General features: G+C 34.5%; 1 protein-coding gene across 10 annotated transcripts in view; it reads left to right on the forward strand.

Annotated features, from left to right (window-relative positions):
- Positions 1 to 17,403, forward strand: part of CHL1 (cell adhesion molecule L1 like) — a 231,822-nt gene that overhangs the window by 92,831 nt on the left and 121,588 nt on the right. Inside the window, exons 1-2 of one of the 10 annotated variants that reach the window (XM_039355676.1) lie at positions 2,817 to 2,850; positions 5,164 to 5,252. The exons of 7 other annotated variants lie outside the window; for them this stretch is intronic. The gene's annotated coding sequence lies outside the window, so the exon portion shown is untranslated. Of the gene's footprint in view, positions 1 to 2,816; positions 2,851 to 5,163; positions 5,253 to 17,403 lie in introns of those variants that run through there. 2 more of the 10 variants (XM_039355674.1, XM_039355678.1) reach the window with 2 other exon arrangements.

The raw sequence follows: 17,403 nt of genomic DNA on the forward strand, positions 1-17,403 counted from the left end.
GTTTTTCTGGCCATAGTTTTTACCTGCTCTTTCTGCAAAACCATGAATCCAGCAAAAAAACCCATATTGTAAACCCTGTTTTTTATGGGGAAGCATGACTTAATGAAACAGTTTTGGAAGATGAAACACTCTTAGAATCAGTCAGACAGTCAGACTCCAAATTTACAATCACATGTTCTTGCTTGGGTTAAGTCTGAGCCTTTTTTTCCAATTAGATACTATCAGCTTCCCTGTGTAATTCCATCTCATGAAAGCATAGACTACAGCCTAGTCTAGACTTCCAGTCTTCCCTGGCTGCTTTTATTAGCCAGGTGGGGCATGAGGGTAGGCTACAATTGGCAGAGCAAAGATCACACTGTGTTCACTTCCTTGATATCCATAAGTTTAAAGTTTTCTGTATGACAGCATAAAAGATCAATCTTATCATCTCGGTAGGCTTCTGTCCATCTGGCTTGCAATTCAGAGTGAACGTCAGTGATTATTTTTTCCATGAAATGTTCAGCCACATAATCAAAGCTTACACTGACTGGATCTTCCAGCCCAATCCTCTCCCAAAAGGGTCAAAGTCACTCTAAGGGTGTAGCTGGTCAACATGTGAATGCAGTTAGGTGTTGTTGCCCTTTTCATCATGGAATAAGTTTGGATCAGGATTCTCATTCTTGTTTGGTGACATTTGCTTTTTTTCTGTTTATCTAAATTGAATTAATATTATAATATATAACATTGCCACACTTACAATATTTTGAGTTAAAATATAATGAAGACTGCTGATAATCATTTCCCCCCACACATTAGGTTATAGCTAGGGAAAGGGCAATATGTGTTCTTGTCTCAATTTATACGTTATTAACTCAGTCTTTGACTCATAGCTCTAGTCTGAATTTAGATTTCTCAATTTCTATCTCAGAAGCACAACAGATACTACTACTCCCTTTTCTTGGGGGGAGGAGCAGGAGTTTAGAGGGAATAAGATTAAAATTTTGGCAGATATTTATGCCACTGTATATAATTGGTACTGATGTTACTATTTTTCCTCAAGGTGTAGAAAAAATTACAGTGCTGGCTATTGGGGTTTAGTCTTTGTACTAATAAGGAACTTGTTACCAAACTCAGAGTTATTCCTATTCATAAGCAAAGTGAGATATTTAAGCATTTACTGAATAGAGGATGGTGTTAGGAACTAATGAGGCAAAGAGTAATTGGTCTCAGAGTAGTAAGAATGTTATATCAATAAACCCTAGCTGCACTGTGCACCCTTGAAGATAAAAAGGAGCAAATACCATTAACTCAACAAGTCAAGAGTAAAACTTCTAGAATTTAACCTCAGAAAACAAACACACGGAACACAGTGTGATTACAGTATAGTGTAGTAGTTACACCTTCTAACTTTTATCTTGTTTGCAATAAAGTGTCAAAGCTAACTGAGCTGTGTCCAGGAGATTTTTGCCAGATAAGCTTATTTCAGAACAAGGGGATAAGAGTTTGAGGAACCATGATTTATAGGCATGTCTGGCATGAAACTTGACAGATTGAAACTGACTGAAACCCTCCAAAGTCCTGTAAATTAGTTTGCTACTCTCCAGATTGGGGGAGACTGGAAAAGGATTTCACTAGAAATCTGTGGATTAGGTTCCTATTAATCATCCTGTATAGTGTACAGAAGAAGATTGCTTCCATAGAGAATAGAAAAACAGAGAAACAACTGATTCTCTTCTATTTTGTAAAGAAGTGGAAGAGCTTAACGTTTAGTCATAGATCTGAAAAAGGAGGATAATAGCAAGTGAGCACTGATTGGGTGACAATTCTTTACATTCAACTCTTATTGGCTGGTGGTTCTCTGTATGTTCCAACCTTACAAATATAAAAACATGTTTGTTCTCATAACATCTGAATATCTGAAAGAGATCTGAACATGTCAAAATAGCCAATCTGGATGTGCTTTGAACCAGATTCAGAAGGGTTGGGAGATAGAAAGTCTCCTTATTAGGAAAAGCCCACAGTCATAAGGAACAAAAAATCATCAACAATACCTTCTTCAACTTTCTCTCCTTCCTGATTATTTATCATTATACTCATTTGTATGCTGAAGCACATTTGTAACCTTTTGGTGCTATTTATTTCTCTGAATACCATTAATTGTATTAAATGATTTTATGTTTTTGTTATTATTTCATTATTAAAATGTATTTTGTTAAACATCCTGAATGCTGATTCTTGCAGAAATCTAGGTTGTAAATGTAATAGGAAACAGTTAATGAAGACATAATATTAGAATAAAAATGAAAGTTGGGGCACTGTTTTGCTAAACATCTCCATTTCCTATCTGAGTGGCTTATTATTTTGTCGGTATTTAATATAATATCTTCATTGATTATTATATTTCAACAATAAGCCCTAGCTTGATTTTTGGGGGTGGGCCTCGTATAAGCCCTATCCCCAAAATAAGCCCTTGTTTGGGGGCGAGGCACACAACTAAAAATCAAGCTAGGGTGGGGGTGGAGAACTGCTCTACCTGCCCCACACCCATTTACCTTGCAGCCAGGCCTCTCCTGGCCAGCCCACTTTTTCTTCTGAGGCCTTTTCTGTAGCCAGGCCTGCATTTCTCAGTCACAGGGCTTTTCGGAAGGTCTATACAGCCACGAACCGAGCTATGGATTCAATCCATAGCTCAGTTCTGCAAGGCTTCAGCAGCTGAGCACCAAGCTATGGATTGAATCCATAGCTCAGTACTCAGCTGCTTAGGCCTTCTGGAAAGGCCTGACTGCAAAATGCAAGCCTGAATGCAGCTGCAGAACTTCGGCCCCAGAAGAAGTGGTTCGGCTTGGTGGGGCTGTTGATGTCAGAGATGAGGTAAGGCCTACCCCAAAAATAAGACCTGGTGCCTCTTTAGGAGGCAAAAAATAAAATAAAAATAAGACCTGGTCTTATTTTCGAGGAAACATGGGTATATAGTCAAATCAAGCTTGAGTTTGCTGGTGATTCTGTGGATGTAAACATGAAATATTCTGGCAATAGAACAGATGCTGTTTGTCATTACCTTGCTTGGAGGTTGTTTTTCAGGTTTTTTGTATATCAATAGCTCCAGAATTTTCTGGTGCTAAAAGTACTAGCAAGGCCCAACACTTATTTCAAAGCCCAAACAAGATCCATTAGATACAGCCAATTGTTGAGTAAACTATATTCTATGATTATGTTTTTCTTTTTGTTTTACACTAGCCATTTTTAAGAGCATCCTCAAACTCTTAAATGAATTGATGCCAGCAGATTAAACAGCAAAAAAACCCGCTCTATATTTTTTTGCAAATATTTTAACCATGTATTCATTCATTCATCTGAAAATAAAATGAGAACAAGAAAAAAAAAGGAAATGACTTTGTAATAATCTATGCCTTTGAGGCAGAATAATTGTTTTAAAGGTTTGCCATTGTGAGTGACATATTATATGATTATAGCAGGGATTTAAATCCAATTGTTTCTATGAGACAGTACAATTGCAAATTAAATGAGGTATAATTTACTGAGTTAACCACTAATTACAGAATATTATGAAATCCTCTGGGCATATAATTACTACAAAACTTTTCCTTTTTTATGACTTTATCACATAACCATAATGTGACTTCTTGAATATTTTTACACTATAAAATGGGGTAATGATTGTGTGGATATGTTGGGGAAGTTAGGAATAAGCAGTGAAGTGGACAAGTATGATGACACTAAATTATTTCAGATAATAATCATAAAAAAAATAGAAAAGTATAGCAAAGAGCATGAAAAGACTTTTTCCACATTCAGAAACAGACATTAAAATGCTAAATTTTGCTACTGAATTAATATATCCTAACTTCCTGAGTGGGTTTGAATTAGTAGCAATCAATAAGGAAAAGGAATTTTGGGATACCTGAACCAGTGGAATAAATGAGGCAAGGTGCTGCAGGTTAATACTGTAGTTTAGATCTCAAAAGGAGAAAGAAACATGGAGGTAACTGAAAATTGAGCAAGGAAACAATTTTCTTTTTCATTAGATCTCCTCAAATGTCTGGCAAATGAGAGAATGAAAGAGAAAAGGGAGGGTCAGAATGAGGAAATAAGGAAAAAAGGTCTGGATAGAGAAGGGAAAGTAATTGGGTTCCATACAAGGACTTTGCGAAAAAGGCAATGTGGATCCACTTCCATCTTTTGACAAGAAAAGAAACCACCAAGAGGGTCTATAAGGAGGGGATACAAAGAGTCAAGATGTCAGCCACAACTCTGCAGTCAAAACCCAACCAATTTTGTATGTATTGCAATGCAATAAAAAAAGAAGTGGGAATTGATTGCATGGATGTGGCCACCCTTTTCAGGTTTTTTTTAAAATCATCTTGTGGATATTCCTGCATATTGTCCATGACTATGTCTTAAAGAAAGCATCATCTCTACTGAGAAATTATCCCCCAAGTCATAAGTGGGGAGGGGAAAAATTCCCATCTTGGTCTTATTTTGTAGCTATACTGAGCACAGAACATTTCTGTGCATCTTGATAAAGTCTCTTCATACACTCTGTTGAGTTTATAATAAAATAGTCACCAGTGCAAACAGAACTAAATAAGTGAAGAAGATGAACTTTCAAAACTGATTCTGAAGAAATAGATTTTTTTTCCAGCTGGTTAAGATATTGCCATATAAAATTCAATGCACTGGTAAATTCCACATTAAATTTTCTCCAGTGATTTCAAGCTTACACATATTTATACCCTATACAAACAAAATTCATCTAATAACATTTACCTGATAAATATATGTTTCATGGTCTGTTATCAAATCCATTACAGTGTAAAGGCAGAACACAGTATAATGTCTGGAACTTGAAAATTCAAAAAGAACATATGCAAAGAAAACTCATGGTAAAGCTTCTGTGATTTTTATATAGTTTAAATATATTTCTTCAATTATATTCTGATTATCTCTTTCCAATATTGCAGATTGTAAATTTACTCTGAGATTATAATCTGCTTTATAATTATTCAGAAAAAAACTATTTAAAGTGATATACTTACATATTGTCAGAATAATTTGGGATTCCAACTCAAGCTGGGATTGTGCAAGAATAAATAAAAATGAGATCCAGACAACTGTGGGAAAAGAAGAAATATTCATTTCTAACAGCAAAAACTTTACCTTTAGGGGCAGCTGCAGAGAAATGGGATATAGCAACATACTTTTTATATGGAAGCTTGTCCAGGGTGTAGAAGTGTCTACATGCTGATTCTAAGGTACACTTGAGGAACATTTGTGTGTGTATAAATATGTCATCTAGGATGTTTATTCTTGTGAACACGCAGTTCCACTGGGAGACCTAATTTAATTAACTCTATTTGTGTTTACAGATCTTATCCTTTGTTATGTGGATTAGGTCTGGGTAACTTATTTTGGGATTTGAGGAAAAGTAAAAGATTTTCCCGTTTGCTATTTTTACTTGATTAATTTAGTTTCAGCTTGATTGTCAATTATCTAGTGGAGATGCTGATTCTCAGTCCATTGTGGATTCTGTTAATGTTTTAAGGAAAGATGGAAACAGTGTAAAGAATATAATATATTTTTATATAAATCTTCTCACAATATATAGGAAGAGATTGTGGCCCTGTAATATTGCTGAAATAGAGCTTTCACCATTACTCAGCACCGACAATTCTTGCAAAGATTACTGGGAATTGTGATGTGGTGCTTATTTTAATTAATTACTTAGAGATGAGATGGACGTTCTCTCAAGCAGAAGCTGAATATATATTTCTTAGAGAAGCCTTAATTCAATTGGTGGCAACTAGCATTTAATGGAAGAACTTAATAATAATGCAGATTTTAGTACTGATAATGTAGGAAAATATTTCTTAGATGAAATTAGTTTGATTTGTATCACTTTACATTCATAATTATGATTGTGTCAATAACCATCCAAAAATAGGTGATCTCAGAAACTAGAGTCAGCTTGTAGGGATCATCTAGTCTAGGGCTACAAGCTAGATTGGAGAGTTGGAAAAAAAAATCTAGAAGATAATGGAAAACCATCCATCCCATATCATTGATAAGAACACGCCATGGACTACATGTACGGGTAGTCCTTGACTTACAACTGGTTGCTTACCATTCAAAGATACAACAGACCTTTCCAAGGCTACTTATGATATGATTTGAAAGTTCCAATGGATGATCCCCTACATTTTATGTGCTTGCACCATCCCATGGTTACGTAATAGTGAATTATGATCTTTTTTTCTTGGAAACTGGTGTTTATTTCTGCTTTCTGGCAAAAAAAAAAAAATCTTTGCAGAGTCTACTTAAGGATTGTGGTGTTCACTTAACAACCACCACAAAAAGGGGGTAAAATTGAATGCAATCAAATGGTGAGCTGCTTAACAACCAGTATTTATTTATTTATTAAGAAAATTTAGCATGTTATGACTGCAATTCTGAACACAATTATGATTGAAAATCAAGGACTTGATGTATATCGTCATCCTGAAGAACATTTTACTTGATAGTGGAAAAATCTAAACTGTGTGTTAAACCAACAAGCATCACAGGATTTTGGCTAGCAAGATAACTTTTGTTGGACAGGTATATTTATGAAACTTCTCTATGTGCAAGGATACTTGGAAGATACTGAATTATTTGTATGCTATCTTTGTTATTTTATTTATTTTTACAAATAACTCAATGCAGCGAACATATCCAACACAGCTTTTCCCTCCTATTTTCCACACAACAAAGAGAAACATCATTCATGTGAGCCCCATTTAGTCTTCCCAATATAATAAAATTTGAATAGTTTAACAGCATTTTGGAGCAGTCACTTTTTCATCTTCTTAATTAAAATCCAGAGGTGTGATTCAGCCAGCTTGCACCAGTTTGGCAAAACCGATAGCTAATTTTTTGTTGCCCAGCCCCAGAATGGACTTATGGAAGAGGCATCCATGCAGAGAACTGGTTGTTCACATATCTGAATCCCACCACTGTTAAAATCTTATAATAAAATGGAAATAAAACTATGCATGCACTCTTCCACATATGGAAGACATACATGGAAATATTTGGACTACCTCAGTTGTCTACTGATTCACACAACAGCCTTATATCTGTGATTACATACATGGAAAATTACCACATCAATTGCTCAATCAGGATAACTCCAACACCAGCCCAATATTACTCTGCAAGTTGGGTATAGGCGCAAGATTACCTTGGCACATATCTCTCTCATACTTTTTTTTTTTTTAATGCAGCAATGGTAATCTGGATGCAGATAGGGATACTGATCCTTTTCCATCACCTGAACATAAAAAAGTATTCAATGCTCAGTACCAGCAGAAATGAAAATGAAATCAACCGATTCTGGGATTATCTAACTGAAAATTAAAAAGTAGACTTGAGAATAAACAAATAATAAACAAAAGCATAAAATGTATTGATATATAGTTTCCTCAAAAAAATACTCTTTTATTTTTCACTGACATTTTCTCAAGTGGTTTCAGGTTGATATTACTATAATCAAGTAGCTGTAATGGGGTGACAATAGCTCATTTGACTTAGTAATTTACCAATAATTGTTTTATGTCTATTTCAAATAATGTGTGTTTGCATTTCTTTATATTTTTTAAAAAAAATCATGTCTCCTAGGAAAGATGACAGGTTTGCTGGAAATGTATAACTGCAACTGAATTGAAATAATAATAATAATATGCTTGCTTATGCAATTGTTAACAAAAAGCATTTATTTTTCTTTGTAAAAACTGTTGTAATAAGTTCTGATCTGCTTAGAATAAAGTTGAACTTAATAGAGACATTGACAGAGCTGGCAAAAAGCAGAGTCTTTAAAGCAAAGACAGAAAGTCTTTAAAACTTTCTTATGTTTGCAAGAAAAAAAGTACTAGCTATAGAGATGTTTGGAGAAGAAAAGAACAGCAGCAAATATTTTAATTAAAAAAAACCCTGCTTGAGCTAGAGTATTCTGGTAACAGCTGCTTAAACAGAGTTCTGTTTTTTAAATAAGGTGTAAAAATGTCAGCTGCAAAGAGAAAAAACAGAGCAGTGAAAGAGCTCAGTGACTATGTGATGTATTGGCAAACTGAAAATGCTATCCTGCTACTAATATAAGAGACTTCAGGCTGTTTATATAGGACTTGGCCTTACAATTAGAAACAAGAACTGAAGCTGATTGCATTCAGTATGCTACCTTTTTGAGAAGCAATGAGAGTGAGAAGTGCCCAAATAATGCTAGAAAATTATTTTGACATTTTATTTTGTATTTGTGACTGATAAAGGGAAATTATAAGTTATACACAGTTCTTACAAAGTGGAGAACATCAGAGTATAAGGCCACAGACCTATCTAATCCAGCATTATGACAGTGGCCAGCTGTGTTCATTTAGAAAATTCAGAAGTGTGGACTGGAAAACAACTATTTCTACTTTCCCTTCCTAGCAACCAATATTTATCCACCTCCAGTGGATAAGCTTTAACATTGTGAAAAGGGTAGAAAAGATTTCTAACTGTATGGTAACTGTATTTCTAACCTTATGCATATATTTCTCTTATGTTTCATCTTTTCTTCAAATCGTCCAACAGCCTCAATTTCTACTGTTTCTCCTAAGAGAAGAAAACAGCTTTATTTTATTTGTTTCATTTCTTTTTCCCTTTATTTTTTATTTAATTTGTATCCTGCCTTTATTATTTTTACAAATAACTCAAGGATTTGAACATATCCAAAACACTTTCTTCCTCCTGTTATCCCCACAGCAATAACCCTGTGAGCTGAGTTGGGCTGAGACAGACAAGACAGAACAGGATAGACAGACAGACATGGAATACTAAGATTTGTTGAAATAAGGACAATAATTTGCTCCAGCAACAGCATATTGCTACTGTAGCCAGACATTTTCAATTTTTAATTTGCTTTCTTCTTTAGTATTATTAAATTATTAGTGTTATATTCTTTTTTTTTTTTAAAAAAAAAACAACCCTTTGCCTTGTGTGCAGGGGAGATTGCTTTAACTTTATTACTACCGTAGCTATCAAATAAATAATCCTGTCTCCATTTTTTTTATTTGGATTTTTTTTCCAGAGCACTGGGGAATAATTTGAAGAACGGGTTATAATTCTCTGCTTGATCAATCAATTTGAAAATACTGTTCATATTCTCTTGTTTCACTAGGTTGTAGTATACCTAGTATGACAAGGTTAAGGGGAAAAAAAACTGTTCTTATAGATTGGGAACAAGTTCAGAAGTTGGACACTGGGTTGGAATAAGCATTGTTTACACAGGATATGGATTGCTGTTAAAACTGAAGCCCTTTAACGTATTTTTAAATGAAACTGAGTTAGGGATGAGCAGTGAAAAAGCTATACTTGCCGATGATACCAAACTATTTAGAATGTGATCTCATAGGAGGTGAATATAGACATTCGTAAAGAGGTGCATTTTGGAAGAAAACTTCATATTTGAAGTTTTAGTGATAATGATTGACAGGAAAGTGATCATGAAATTAGAGTCAGCAGCTGAAGGGACTAAAAATAGAGTCGTATATATAATAAGGTCTTTGCACAAATCTATGATGAGACCATTAGGCGGAACATTGTTTACAGTTTTGGCCACATCTTAAAAATGATATGCAGTATAAAGCTAGAAAATGTACAAAAAGGAAAACTAAACTGAAAGTCTAGTTTGTCAGTTTGGTCTAGTGATTAAGGCATCAGGCTAGAAAGCAGGAGACTATGAGTTCAAATCCCACTTAGCCATTAAAGCCAGCTGGATGACTTTGGACTGATCACTCTGTCCATCCATCCTATCTATCTATCTATCTATCTATCTATCTATCTATCTATCTATCTATCTATCCATCCATCCATCCATCCATCTATCTATCTATCATATCTCTCACCCTTTTTTGCATTGAGGCCATGTACTTGATGATACATGTGCCTATAAACAGAACTATTTCTGTTAACTCACAACTTTGCAGTTTAATGTATTATGGATTTAGTTCCCTTGAAAGTTTCAAAATATTTGGATTAGCAGGAGCTACTGAAATAAAACAATGATCTGATAATTGCTAATATTATCTTACATGATGTATTATTAGAATCATCTATTAAAAGAACATATTTCCACTCCACTTAGATCTCATAAAAACCATATCATTATAACTCTTAGATGAATTTATATATAAAAAAATTCAATATCATCCATCCATATGAAACATTGGTTTATGAGGCATTGCTGTCTACATTTTTCAGCTTAAACATAGTACAGATAATAAATAAAATGTGTATTCAGCTACTGATCTAATGATAGGTGATAGCATCTCTATTCAGTGAATTACATTTCTGATGGAAAAAGATTGAATACTGTGATCTATAAAAAGTATAATGTAGTTCAACATTTACCATAAGTACCAATTAAATCAAATATATATTTCTTTCAGTTAGCCAAGTTTTTATTGCATGCTTATTCCTGTCCTGTGAGGTTTGATTGGCAAGATACTTCCAATTTCAGTTTTGCATTCAGTTTCTTCTATCATATCCAAATTCAGTTGATTTAACTCCTGGGTAAATTTGTTTGAAGTTCAGTTGAGTTTTAATAATACTAATGAAAAGAAGGATCATCTTTTATCATGTTATATAATGCATATGTCTAACACTAATACTTTCTGTGTATTCTTGTCCATTGAAGATTCTGAAGTTCTGCAGCTTTTCCAGGAAACATCTAAGATGCTGGCCTAGAAGCAGGAGACTGTGAATTCTAGGCCTATCTTAGGCATGGGGGACTTTAGGCCAGACATTCTCAGTCAACCCACCTTGCAGGATTGTTCTGGGGAAAATAGGAGGGAAAGTAGTAAAGACAGAGCAAAACTCTAATAAATAAATATATAATAAATACACAATAACCACAGTTTCTCAAGTTTCTGAAACCTACGGCATTTTACAAATTTAAAGGTTAATATTAATGTATGATGCATATTTATTTGACTGCATCATTGGCTGGAAGGACATCCAGCCAATAAACATTCAGCTCCATCCAGTTGCCCTTGACTCTACCCTAAATTAAGGGATTACAGGGTCATATAAAAGGAGTTATTTATTTATTTATTTGACTGCATTCAGAGAAACAGAAGGGAGCTATAAAATACTTAAAAAGTCAACAAAGAAACAGAAGTAATTATTTGCACCTGTCTTCACTGCAGAAGACAGAATATGTATGGCATATGCTCTTATATGAAGTGAAACCATAATAATGTTACAAAATACTGTAAACAAAGAAAGGTGAACATTTGAACATTTTTAAGAATTCCAAGGTGAGATGACTCATGTTCTATTAAAAAAAAATAGAAAGGTACCCATTAAAACCTATGTCCACAGTGAACCACTTATAGCCAATAATATAGAGGTAGATGGAAACTCAGGTCCTGTTTGTAAACTACACAAAAGTCATTATGGGATCAGAATGCTGGACTAGAAAGTTCTTTGGTTTGATTCAACATCACTTATCTGAAATCTGGGGATGAAGATGAATATACAATATAGTTGACAATCAGCTATTCTGGATCAAAAAATAATTTGAAATAAAATTTTAAACAATAAGCCCTGATATTTGCTTAAAATTTCATACAAAAAACCCTGGTTACTAGTGTGATTTTTAAAAACTTTTTTGAACTCTTATTCATATGGACTATATAGTAAAAATATAAATAGACCATACAGTAGTAATTTCTGAAAATCTTGAATTTCAAAGTGTAGGCTGGATTAATAGGGCTCAGAATTAAACCAGAAAGATTTACAAAATGTAAATTCTAGACTATGAGGTCATTATTTTTTCCTTTATAATCATCTTATAATTATTCAAATTTTCCTTTACCTACTTGAAAAATAAGCACAGTTAGGGTGAGTATCTATGCCAATAAAAAGATGACTCATAGCAGTTTCTTTTTCAGTCAAATAATGATGATTGTATGTATCAAATATAAGCATAGAAATATGTGTGTATTTTACATGACTATATAGAAAGAAACCTGCTTTTTATAGTGCACACTATTAACTTTTCTTAGCTGAAGAAGAAGAAAGAAGAAGAAAGTTAGTGAATGAAAGTTAGTGAATGAACTAGTTAAAGCAGACGTGTCAAACTCGCGACGTCACATGATGTCACGCAACGTATCGGAACTTTTTTGCCATTGCAGGCAATGGGGTGGGCGCGGCTCCGGTATGATGAAACCGGCACGGAGGCCGGCAGTTTGACACCCCTGAGTTAAAGGATGAATAAGCTTTCAATATGCTGCTCTATGCATACATCTTTTTAACTGAAAATCTATGTATTACAGATTGTTTTTATATTATAACTCTTTTTACCTCTTGTGTTGCTGTTATTGAGAAATTCCAATAGCCTTTTGTAGACAGAATGCTAATAAGTAGCATGTCAGAGTCAATTGCCAAAGAGCTAAAAACTGACATTAGTGACAATTATATATCTTATTTTCTGGGTCAGTTAACAATATTCTAAATATTCTAAAACAAGTAAATATGGCTTGAGAAATATCCCCTTTAAATGTCCTTTTGTAAGACAGCTGTTTTGCATCAAATTAGATGCAGAATGATAAACTGTCACATTCTTTGACAACAAAACAATGGCTTCGGATTAAATAGCAGTCTTTTTAATAGGCATTTTTAGAAAAACAAAAAGCACACTTTAAAAGTCATAATAGAACAACATTTTAGATCTTAAAATGTATACTGGAGAGAAACAAGGATGGACAATCAACTCTGCATATGAATATGCAACAAATGTGAGTTTCTGTTTCTATCCATGCTACACTGAAATTGACAAGGTACTTAGCAATGTTGAAGTGATGAATAAAAGGAAAGCTTAATGTGATGATAATAAATATGAAATAATACTAGGCTAAATTGTAATTTTGGTAACACAGTTTCTATCATTTCTTGGGTTAGAAATTGGCCTGTTCATATTGTTAAGATATGTTTGAATTCTCAAATTCTCAAATATGAAAAATTTAAACAATTTAATATGGTAGCAAAATTACAAATGCCACTGAGAAATTCTAGTCAAGTACAACCTAATTATGTCTTTACAACAAAATACTATAACTGTGAAATTAATATTTTTCCCCATTGATAACAATAGCAAAAAGAGCTGTATCCCAGGCCTATGATTTAGTGATCTTAATTATTATAGTAAGAAACAAAACTACCCATTATACTGTACTCAAATCCATTTCAACACCTGATCTCCAATTTTGTTGACCAAGAGAGGTAAGTTAGATGAGTTATTTTTAGATAGGACATCTGGCTTCTCAGTAGGTTTGACAGTCAGGCTAAATATCAGAATATTTAGAGACCTGAAATCAGGATGAGTGTGCCCAAACAGCCACCACATGTTGAGTTCAGAACATCTTAAATTGTTCCCCATGGTGGCTACCTCTATACTGCAAGCTGTTCGTAAGCAATAGTTACACCATCAGAGATGGAAAAAGCACAAGGAAGGAAGGTTTTTATAGTGCTATAGAGAAAATTGTACAAGTCATTTTATGAGCCATGTTGTCCTAATGACCTGAACACACAGGAGAAGATACTCTCAGGAAATCTTGTAGTAGCTTTTAGACAGCAGCTGTTTCATGTGCACAAACCCATCTTGTTATTTAAATATTGCCCTGATCTAAAATTGGTTTATTGGTCTATTAGCATTGTACATTTATTATTTAAAGACCCTATGAGATTCAAAAAGAAGAATGCATCAAGTTCATTCTTTCCTAGTATGATTCTCACCACCCTTCACATGAGCAAAAACATTTGCAGTGGAAAATGTTTTTTTATAAATTTAGGCTTCCTACAGAGTTTGAATTTTTCAGGATTATAAATCTGACAATGGACCTACATTAACACAACAGGTTCCTTGTTATAGTTTATTCTGTACCAAGACTGAGAGCAGATCCACACTTTCTGCTTGATCCATCATGCATACTGTAATTTAGGAACAGGTGATATTATCCTTTTCTACTTCCCAGCTATTGCAAATGAGCTGGGTTTTCTGGCTTTCATTCAGAACTGCTGTTTCCTGACCTATTTAAATCCATTCAGAGTTGATGGTCTCCATTGTTTCTCTTCATTCCATTCCAGTCCCAGTTTTGATTGGCTGCAATGCCTAGCATGGCCCTTCCCTGGACAGCTACTTCATCCTGGTTTGCCAAGCAGCTATGTGTTCTGCTGTTGGCAGTTGCTTTAAAAATCACCACCATCATCATCCAGTTCTTCCAATGTTGGCCTGTGAATTCAATGGATTATCCTTCAACCTAGAAGTTCATGCTACATTCATCCTTAGATCTCCTAGTGGATATCCTTTCAATTTCTCCTCAGGTGAAATTGTAATGAAATGCATAATGCTATTAGACCAATAGATCAATTTTAGACCAAGGCACTATTTAAATAAGATGGGTTTGTGCACATGAAATGACTGCTCTGAAAAAGCTAGCACATGAAATACATTTTCTCTGTTTTCTTACTCCCTGCCCATAGTACTGGAAACTCTCACTCCCCTTTATTTTATTTTTAATCTTAGTTATATAATAATATGGGATCATTACTATATTGTCCTACAAAACTGAACTATCAGTTCTTCCTTGTTTTAAAGTTTCTATGAATCTACAGAGGAACATAGAAAAAAGAAAAAGAAAAAAACTGTTCCCTATTGCTTTGATTAGTGTAGCATCAGAGCTTCCCTATAGATGGAAAAGTTTTTTTAAAAAAATAGAAAAGATTTGCAATTGTTTTAAAATAGATAAAGAGGAACGTTGTCTGTGGGATCGCGATGGGTCGGACATGACTTTGCAACTAACAACAACAATAACAACAATAAGGGAACAATATATGAAGGCATTAGGTGTGAGAATCTGAGAAAGCAAAAGAAAATAATGCAGTCTAATGAGAAGTGAATAATTCACATCATGGTGAAACTGCACCCACCCCATTGCAATGGAAAAAAAGTTGCAATATGTCGTGATGTCATGTGACATTGCAAGTTTGACACCCCTGCTCTACAATTTCTTGATTGAGCAGAAGACCAAAACATGAACAGAATGAAAACTGAGCATTTAGATAAATATAGGAATCACTGTAGAGTGTAGTAGAAGAATAGGAAAACACATATTCCAGCAAATTTTAAGAGAGAAAAAAATAATCTTAGTAGCCCTAAAAGAAACATTTTTGAAGCAATTGTAGGATTATTTAAGGGACATTTCCACTATCTCTGTCTATTTTAAATGGGCCAACTTTCTAAAAATAATTAAATACATTTTAAAATGTATTACTCTTTCCGCTTCAGACTGTTACAAAATTATTACCCAGCTTTCAGTTGACAATTCGAACTATCAGTAAAAGTGAACGTTCTCCCTCTTTTCCCTGCTTCTATCAAGAATGAAAGCCCTCCTGCTGTCAAACCATGTTGTTGCTGTTAAATCACTCTGTTACATGACCTGCTATATTGACCCCTGATGTCAGTCCTGTAACTACTTACTTTCCATCTATTCATTTTCACCTTGGAGAAAAATGCAGGGAAATCATTTTGGTGAACCACTAAGAAGTTAACATTTTCTTTGATCTTGTATAGTTCTAACACTGGGCATAGGTTCTTAGAAATCAAAATGCTATTTGATTGAAGTAAATCTGGTGTGAAGGGAAGTATGTTTACTGTGCTTGTAAGAGACATAAATGTCATAAGTCTTCTATATCTTTCTGTGAATGGAAACAGAAAGCTACAAGCCATTTGATAGAACACTGTGATTTTCAGATATGATAAATAGTAAGGCAATTATTGTTAAAACACAATCCTGGAACAATACTCTTTGCGTATAATTTATCATGTGTTTTTTTGGGGAAGATGATAGATAGGTAGATAGAATAGATAGATAGATAGATAGATAGATAGATAGATAGATAGATAGATAGATAGATAGATAGATAGATAGGCAGGGTGGCAGCCAGGCAGGCAGGCAGGCAGACAGATGATAGAAGATTGACTAATGGAGAGGCTATGTATGACACTCTGAATGAGGGTGTTCAAAGCTTTTGGAAGCAATGGTGAATCCAGTACAGAGTGGGTTTTGGAAAGCATATCCAGAAGAAGAGAAGGAAGAGAAGGAGAAAGAAAAGGTTTAAAGATAAGGTTTTCAAGAAACTTGTTGTATTGTTATTTAAGCCCTATTCACTAAAATATAGTTCTGAATATTCCATATGAGCATTATTATTAGTAGTACCGTACTATATCCTATCTTTTTTCTTAGAACTCAATGTGGTTTTCAAGTTGAGGATTACCTCAGGTTTTCTTTCAAAATGTGCAATGATTAGTCAAAATAATGTACTATCCTTGTTCAATGCTATAAACGTGGGTTATGATAGAAGAAACAGTAATTTAAGAATGTGCATCTTCTGTGCCTTTAACTTTTGGCTGTATAGGCAGAAACTCTAACGGGCAATGACAGTATAAGGAGGATGAAGCAAGAAAACAGCAACATATACATCAGTACATGGAAAAATTAGACCAGGGGTCTTCAAGCCTGGCTCTTTTATGACTTGTGGACTTCAACTCCCAGAATTTCTCAGCCAGCGTGCCTGGCTGAGGAATTCTGGGAGTTGAAGTCCACAAGTCATAAAAGGGCCAAGTTTGAAGACCCTGAATTAGACAATGAAGGGCAGGATGAGGTAGGGATAGAGCACTTCACTGAATATGGCTGACATGGCCTTAACACAACAATTGTTATGTCAGCTATTTATGCCTGATTCATGACAGATTACATTAGTGATAGGATATTGCAATATGCTGTGAGTTTATGGAGATATCAAGAGCTACCAAAGCCTACTACATTAGCTTTGAGATTGGATGATATTTTGAATGTAACACTTCCTAAAGCTAATCATTTGTAGTTGTAATTAATTTGGATTGAAATATTGTTTGAATATGCTCCATGTCCAGTTTAACTTCTATTCATTTTCAGTTTTTATTTAAGAGAGGCTGGGGAAAGGAGAGCAACCCTGAATATAAATCTCCATCAAAGCCCCTCTGCTTTAATTCCTATACTGGGTAAACAAAAACACCCCCCTTCCCAAATCTCCATAATTTCTACCCAGTTATAAACCAATGGCCTGTAACACCCTCTGAATAACTGCTGGTCAGCCAGCTGTTTCTCATTGTCTCTCTGGGGTTTTCTAAGTGTCACTTCCTGGCTGACTGCCTTCGCTCTGTCAGATATAACTGGAAGATAGCTAGCTTTTCTGAAGTACAAATTGCAATCCAGAACATTTCTTCTGAGATAAATGGTCACCTGATTTCCATCAGTGTAGCAGCTGGTTGCCAAACTAGTAGTTTCCACC

The sequence above is a fragment of the Crotalus tigris genome, unplaced genomic scaffold (assembly GCF_016545835.1).
Source record: "Crotalus tigris isolate CLP2741 ecotype Arizona unplaced genomic scaffold, ASM1654583v1 scf7180000018725.1201236, whole genome shotgun sequence".
Classification (NCBI taxonomy): Eukaryota; Metazoa; Chordata; class Lepidosauria; order Squamata; family Viperidae; genus Crotalus; species Crotalus tigris.